Source organism: Somniosus microcephalus, unplaced genomic scaffold, assembly GCF_052327205.1.
Source record: "Somniosus microcephalus isolate GS21.2 unplaced genomic scaffold, FLI_Smic_1.0 unresolved_chr3, whole genome shotgun sequence".
In the NCBI taxonomy this organism is placed as follows: Eukaryota; Metazoa; Chordata; class Chondrichthyes; order Squaliformes; family Somniosidae; genus Somniosus; species Somniosus microcephalus.
Window position 1 is genome coordinate 71304515 of NW_028225181.1, and position 8714 is coordinate 71313228.

The following is an 8714-nucleotide window of genomic DNA, read 5'->3' on the forward strand; positions in this document are numbered from 1 at the left end:
TAGTCCCCTCATTGGACACAAGGCTCTTTGGCTCACAACACACTGGCTCAGATTTTAAAAAACAGGTTTACAGGAAATGAGTGGAATCGACCCACCACAGTCACAATGTGGACACTCTGGTGTGTCAGCGGGTGGGATACACCAGGGAATCCCTTTCCACACACTGAGGTTGACTCTAATGATCAGGAGTCCCACGGTTTCAAATACCAGTCAAGCTCACAGGAACACAAATTGTCTCTCCAGGCTTTATTAAGAGCGCTGCATAACACAGATCAGGTGATAATTCCCTCAATCTGGAGAATAGAAGTGCAGTGGATTCGTGCGCGATCTTCTCGAGTCTGTTCCAACTGACAACGGCTTAATTGGCCTGTTCTTATACACAAGCTTGGTTACCGCTCAGGAAATGGGATTGTTTGGACCCGTCTGTTGACCGCCTCCTGAACTCCTGCTAATTCAGGGAATTTAGTCCATCTGTGACCAGACTATAACCACAAGCCCGTCTGGTTATCACACCTATACGGTCCATGAGGTTATCAGATTCACACCCAGACATTGTGTCTTTACTTGTCTTGCACTACATCCCATAACATGGGTACAGGGGCTCAGTAATGTTTCATTCATCAGAAAAAGACAAAGTACAACAACATACTGGTCAGCTTAACAGAATCTCATCATATTTAAGGGGCCATAAATATAATAGTCACTAATAAATCCAGTAATGAATTCAGGAGACTTAAGCCGTTGTCAGTTGGAACAGACTCGATCATTAGAGTCAACCTAAGTGTGTGGAAAGGGATTCCATGGTGTATCACACCCGCTGACACACCAGAGTGTCCACATTGTGTCTCAATTTCTCTGGTCCCCTCACTCACTCCAACCTACCTCCCTCTGAGCTTGCAGGATCCCGTTCGCTCTGATCCAACCCTAACATTATCATTAAATGTGCTGACAAGGGTGGTGCTGTTGTTGTTTGGTGAACCAACCTCTACTGTGCGGAGGCTGATCACCAACTCTCTGACACCTCCTCCTACCTCCCCCTCGACCATGACCCCACTACCACATCAAGTCATTGTTTCCAGGGCTGTCACTGACCTCGTCTCCTCTGGAGATCTTCCCTCCATGGCTGTCAACCTCATAGACCCCCAACCCCACACAGCCCGCTTCTACCTCCTTCCCAAGATCCACAAACAGGGCTGCCCTAGTAGACCCATCGATTCAGCCTGTTTTTTCCCCACGGAACTTTTCTCTTCCTATCTCAACACTATGTTTTCTCCCCTTGTCCAGTCTCTTCCTACCTACATTCATGGGAACTAGATGTAATATCTCCAAGTTTGCAGATGACACAAAGCTGGGTGGGCGAGTGTGCTGTGAGGAGGATGCTGAGAAACTCCAGTGAGGTCCCGCATAAGAGATTAGCGTGCAAAATTAAGGCACATGGGATTGGGGCAAGGTATTGACTTGGATAGAGAACTGGTTGGCGGATAGAAAGCAAAGATTTGGAATAAACGGGTCATTTTCTGAGTGGCAGGCAGTGACTAGAGGGGTACCGCAAGGATCGGTCCAAGGACCACAGCTGTACACAATATATATTAATGATCTGGATGAGGGAATTGGATGTAATATCTCCAAATTTGCAGATGACACAAAGCTGGGTGGGAGGGTATGCTGTGAGGAGGATGTCGTGAAACTCCAGTATGATTTGGACAGGTTGGGTGATTGGGCAGAAACATGGCAAATGCACTATGATGTGGATAAATGTGAGGTTATCCACTTTGGTGGAAAAAACAGGAAGGCAGACTATTATTTCAAAGGCAATAGATTGGGAGAAGGGGAAGTGCAAAGAGACCTGGGTGTCCTTGTGCACCAGTCGCTGAAGGTAAGCTTGCAGGTGCAGCAGGCGGTTAAGAAGGCAAATGGTATGTTGGCCTTTGTAGCGAGAGGGTTCGAGTATAGGAACAAGGATGCCTTGCTGCAGTTGTACAGGGCCTTGGTGAGACCGCACCTTGAGTATTGTGTGCAGTTTTGGTCAACTTATCTGAGGAAGGACATTCTTGCAATGCAGGGAGTGCAGCGAAGATTCACCAGGCTGATACCTGGGATGGCAGGAATGACGTATGAGGAGAGATTGTGTCGATTGGGCTTATACACACTGGAGTTTAGAAGATTGAGAGGGCATCTCATCGAAAGCTATAAAATTCTGTCAGGCCTGGACAGTCTAGATGCAGGAAGGATGTTTCCGATGGCTGGGGAGTCCAGAACCAGGGGTCATAGTCTAAGGATAAGGGGTGAGGAAATCCAGATGATATAAGGGGTTAATTTCGGGTGCTTGCTGGGTAAAAGTTTTCAGACTTGACACAGGTAAAGAGTCGATGTGTAACTAGAGCTATTGCACGAACCTGGATTACAGCCAAGAACAGATGTCTGCCCACTTAATAAGAATGTAGAAGTGAAACAATGGGTTCCGTTTGAAGTACCCAGTGACCTAACAACTTGCGACCGTAAGCAAACCTAGTCTCCAGATACATGATTAAGATTAAAGTGGACCTCCGGTTACACGATTCATGTCCTGTTATAGATTAACGGTTGACTTGTGTGTCCAGGATCCTTCTGTCAATATGTCATAAGACCTAATGATTAATCTAAAATGTATCCCGATAGAGGAACAAAGGAATGTCAATTAAACTTGTTTGTTACACTGTATAAATATGGAACGCTAATGCTGTATCATTGGAATAGTAGCCTCACCCCTTGAGTGGAGGTAATGATTCCCCTTGCAAGTGAAATAAAAGGCCTGTCCGTCTGACGAATCCAAGAGTGTATTGAGTCATTACCCAGAGCTAAGAAAAAGGCACTTCAACAGGGGTAAGCCATTTAGGACTGAAATGAGGAGGAATTTCTTCACCCAGAGAGTGGTGAACCTGTGGAATTCTCTGCCACGGAGGGCGGTGCAGGACACTTCATTAAATATATTCAAGAAGGAGTTGGATATATTTCTTAAGGCTAAAGGGATCAAGGGATATGGGGAGAAGGCAGGGACAGGGTACTGAATTTGGATGATCAGTCATGATCTCACTGAATGGCGGAGCAGGCTCGAGGGGCCGAATGGCCTACTCCTGCTCCTATCTTCTATGTTTCTATGAGTTGGACAGGTTGGGCGATTGGGCAGAAGCATGGCAGATGCAGTATAATGTGGATAAATGCGAGGTTATCCACTTAGGTGGCAAAAACAGGAAGGCAGATTATTATCTGAACGGCAATAGATTGGGAGAAGGGGAAGTGCAACAATTCAAATTCAGTACCCTGTCCCTGCCTTCTCCCCATATCTGTTGATCCCTTTAACCTTAAGAAATATATCTAACTCCTTCTTGAATATATTTAATGAATTGGCCTCCACTGCCTTCTGTGGTAGAAAATTCCACAGGTTCACCACGCTCTGGGTGAAGAAATTCCTCCTCATCTCTGTCCTTAATAGCTTATGCCTTATCCTTAGACTGTGATCCCTGGTTCTGGACTCCCCCGACATCGGGAACATCCTCCCTGCATCTAGTCTGTCTAGTCCTGTTAGAATTTTATAAGTTTCAATGAGATCCCCTCTCATTCTTCTAAACTCCAGCGAATATAAGCCCAGTCGACCCAATCTCTCCTCATACGTCATTTCTGCCATCCCAGGTATCAGTCTGGTGAATCTTTGCTGCACTCCCTCCATGGCAAGAACATCCTTCCTCAGATAAGGTGACCAAAACTGCACACAATACTCAAGGTGCGGTCTCACCAAGGCCATGTACAACTGCAGCAAGACATCCTTGTTCTCGAAACCTCTCGCTACGAAGGCCAACGTACCATTTGCCTTCTAAACTGCCTGCTGCACCTGCATGCTTACCTTCAGCAACTGGTGCACAAGGGCACCCAGGTCTCGTTGCACTTCCCCATCTCCCAATGTATTGCCGTTCAAATAATAATCTGCCTTCCTGTTTTTGCCGCCAAAGTGGATAACCTCACATTTATGCACATTATACTGCATTTGCCATGCATCTGCCCAATCACCCAACCTGTCCACATCATACTGGAATTTCTCCGCATCCTCCTCACAGCACACACACCCACCCAGCTTTGTGTCATCTGCAAACTTGGAGATATTACATCTAGTCCCCTTGTCTAGATCATTAATATATATTGTGAATAGCTCGATTCCTGCGGTACCCCACTAGTCACTGCCTGCCACTCGGAAAAAGACCCATTTATTCCAACTCTTTGCTTCCTGTCTGCCAACCAGTTCTCTATCCAAGTCAGTACCTTGCCACCAATCCCATGTGATTTAACTTTACACGCTAATCTCTTATGCGGAACCTTATCGAAAGCCTTCTGAAAGTCCAAATACACCACATCCACTGGTTCTCCCTTATCTATTTAACCAGTTACATCCTCAAAAAATTCCAGTTGATTAGACAAGCACGATTTACCTTTTGTAAATCCATGTTGACTTTGTCCGATCCTGTCACTGTTTTCCAAGTGCTCTGCTATTACATCTTTTATAATGGACTCTAGCATTTTCCCCACTACTGATGTCAGGCTATAATTCCCCGTTTTCTCTCTTAACACCTTTTTTGAATAGTAGGTGAAAGGTCATTGGGGATAGGCTGGGAATGTGGAGTAATCAGATCAGCCATGATCTTATTGAATGGCGGAGCAGGCTCGAGGAGTCAAGAGGCCGACTCCTGCTCCTAATTCGTATGTAACCTGTGCAGCAGCTGGGGCCTGAAAATCAGCTTCACTGCCCCTGGGCTGGGAAAGGGGGACATGAGACAACATTCTCCCTCTTACCCCTTTCTAAACTCCTTTTACAGGGTTTTAGAAGTGGAGCATTTACAGACAGGAAGCTCAGACCAAACATCACGTCAAGATCAGACATAGTTGCTCGATTCATCAGGATCTGATTCAATTGCTCCTCCAATCTGCTGATACACCAGAGAGTTCACACTGATGAGAGACCTTTTAAATGTTCTGGGTGTGGGAAGAGCTTCAAAATCTACAAGTACCTGAAGCGACAGCAGTGTCTACACACTGGGGAGAGAACATTCACCAGCCCCGTGTGTGGGAAGGGATTCACTCAGTCATCCGCTCCGATGGCATACCAGCAAGATCACACTAGAGAGAGACCTTTAACCCGCTCTGTGTGTGGGATGGGATTAATTGCACCCTCCGTGCTGCTGAGACATCAGCTTTTCCACACCAATGAGAGACCATTGACCTGCTCCGTGTTTTTGAAGCGATTTTCTCATTCTGCCACCCTCCTGAGACACCAGCGTGTTCACATTAAATGTTCTGACTGTGGGAAGAGCTTTAAAAGGTCCCAGGATCTGAAGAGACACCAGCTGGAGAGAGCAGGAGAGATTCTGTTCACCTGCTCAGTGTGTGGGACGGGATTCACTCAGCCCTCGAATCTGCTGGCACACCAGCGAGTTCACACTGGGGAGAGGCCGGTGAAACATTCCAACTGTGGGGAAAGCTTTAAAAGGTCCCAGGAGCTGAAGGGACACCAGCTGGAGAGAGCAGAAAAGAGGCCATTCACCTGCTCTTTGCATGGGAAGGGATTCACTCAGTCATCCCACCTACTGACACACCAGCAAGTTTACACTGGGGAGAGACTGTTCACCTGCACTGTGTGTGGGAAGCGATTCACTCAGTCATCAAGCCTGGTGAGACACCAGCGATATCACACTGGGGAGAGACCATTTAAATGTTCTGATTGTGGGAAGAGCTTTAAAAGCTCTGGGATCTGAAGGGACACCAGCGAGTTCACACTGATGAGAGACCGTTTACATGTTCTGTCTGTGGGAAGAGCTTTAAAAGCTCCAGGAATCTGAACAGACACCAGCGAGTTCACACCGGGGAGAGCCCATTCACCTGCTCCATGTGTGGGAAGGGATTCACTCGGTCATCCCACCTGCTGACACACCAGTGAGCTCACACTGATGAGAGACCATGTAAATGTTCTGACTGTGGTAAGAGCTTTAAATGGCCGAAGGACCTGAAGAGACACCAGCGAGTTCACACTGTTCTGTTGCGCAGGGCCCTGTAGACAGCTGGGGTGACATGAATGTGGAATGGATGAATGTTTTATAAATTCTTGTACTGCTGTTTAATCTTTAAGACTGTTGTGCTGATGATTCCCTTCGATTGACTGTTCATGGTGTTACATAGAATGTACAGCACAGAAACAGGCCATTCGGCCCAACTGGTCCATGCCAGTGTTTATGCTCCACACCCACTCTACTTCAATTAACCCGGTCAACATCTCCTCCCACTCCTTTCTCCCTCATGTGGCTTCCCCATAAATCCATCTATGCTGTTCACCTCAACTATTCCCTGTGGTAGCAAGTTCCACATTCTACCACTCTCTGGGTAAGAAAGTTTCTCCTGAATTCCCTCCTGGATTTATCAGTGACTATTATATTTATAGCTCTTTCAAAGAGCCAGCACAGGCACGATGGGCTGAATGGCCTCCTTCTGTGCTGTATGATTCTAGGAGCCACTCCTGGAGTGGAGTGGTGCCCGCAGGGAGCGCTTGGCAAGAAATTGGGAGGAGGTGGTGCACACGCAGACAGCTCCCGATTTCGAGACGCTGTCCTTTTAAAATTGGTCCTCCACAGGCAAGGAGGGTCCCAGTCCCTTTAATGAAAATCACATTGAAAAGGAGAGTCCCTGTCCCTTTAAGAGCCCTTCGCCCACCACTCCCACCTTTTTCTTAAAGTCTTTGAAATTAATAATAAATGTTCATGCAGAAAAAATGTGTGTGTGTTGTCTGTATTTTAGTGAGTATCTGTGTCTGTGTGTCTGTCTGACTGCATGTGTGTGTGTGTCTGTGTAGAATAGCATCATAGAATGATACAGTACGGTATCTCCTCTTAATCTTCTCTGCTCCAAGAAGAACAACCCCAGCTTCTCCCGTCTCTCCATGTAACTCAAGTCCCTCATCCCTGGTCCCATTCTCGAAAATTTCTTCTGCACCCTCTCTAAGGCCTTGACATCCTTCCTAAAGTGTGGTGCCCAACGGAAGCCTAGCCAGTGTTTTATAAAGGCTTAGCATAACTTGCTTGCTTTTGTACTCTATTCCTCTATTAATAAAGTCAAGGATCCTGTTTGCTTTTTAACAGCCTTCTCAACTTGTCCTGCCACCTTCTAAGATTTGTGTACATACCCCCCGAGGCCTCTCTGTTCCTGCACCCTCTTTAAAACTGGACCATTTAGTTTATATTGCCTCTCCTCATTCTTCCTACCAAAATGAATCACTTCACACTTCTCTACATTAAATTTAATCTGCCACGTTTCTGCCCATTTCACCAGTCTGGCTACATCCTCCTGAAGTCTGTTACTATCCTCATATAATTGCACAACTCTGTTTCTCGCTTCACGGATGCTGCCTGGCCTGCTGCGTATTTCCAGCATTTTCTGTTGTTATTTCTGTTACTATCCTCATTGTTTGCTACATTTAAGAGTTTTGTGTCCTCTGCAAACTTTGAAATTATGCCCAGTATTAAGTCCAGGTCATTAATATATATCAAAAAAAGCAGTGGTCTGAATCAATGTTCACGTTAAGTTGCACGGCCACGCAGCGGTCTGGAGGTCCCGCGCAGCCGGCTCACCGCCCTATAAATGGAAAAAACGTGCATGCACGGAAATTTGAATGGGCCGTGCAGCCCGTTAAAGGGGCCACGCACCTCAAAAAAAATAAAGGGAACATTGGTCCTAATACCGACCCCTGGGGAACATCACTGTTTACCTCCCTCCAGTCTGAAAAGAAACCGTTCACCACTACTCTCTGCTTTCTGTCCCTTGGCAGAAAATTGGGAGTGAGCGAGTGCGAACAGCACCTGATTTCTCACCAAGCACGCAAGGAAGCAGGGGATATGCCCTACTTTAAATGTCAGTCTCTTATATATACATTATATATAGAAAGGGAGACGCTGTCCCTTTAAAATCAGTCATCCACGGGGATGCAGTCCCTTTAATGAAAATCACATAGAAAAAGAGTGCCTGTCCCTTTAAGAGAACCCCCCACCCCATATTTCTCTTGAAGTGCTTGAAATTAATAATTACAAACGCTGGAAATTAATATTTTAAAAATTAATTCAGTGAGAAAAAGTATTTTTACTCACAAGTGTTTGCTCCAGAGGGTTTTTGTTTCTGCTTCATCAATTTAAAAACGAACTGCTTTTTTAAAAGCTTATGCAAAACAAAATTAGTTTGAGCTGTAAAATGTGAAAGGAACATTAAAAATAAACTTTCCCAGGCTCACAGATCCTGACCAGGCCCCTTTACAAAATGGCTGCGGGCCAATCCGTCCAATGAGCCGGTTCCAGGTCCTGCCTCCTCCTTCACCGTGATTGGTTGGAGGACCAAAGCCCCTCAGTCGGTCCTCCAGCCTCAGCCTCCCCTCACTCATTGGTGGAGAGCTCAGTGTCAGTCAGTGCACGCTGGCAACGTCGTGACGTTGCAGGGTGGGCGGTTGGAGCAGGCGGGAAATTAAATTAATTTAAATTAAATCTCCTGTCAGCCTCCTCTGCCCCAATCAGCCGGCGCAAGTCCCGCCCCTCAGGCTCCCCGATTGGTTGGAGGACCCGCCGCCGGCTCGCTCCTCCAGCCCCGCCCCGCCCCGCTCGCCTCCTATTGGCCGGAAGCTCCCGTCAATCAGGCCCTGGGCCCGGGTCACGTGT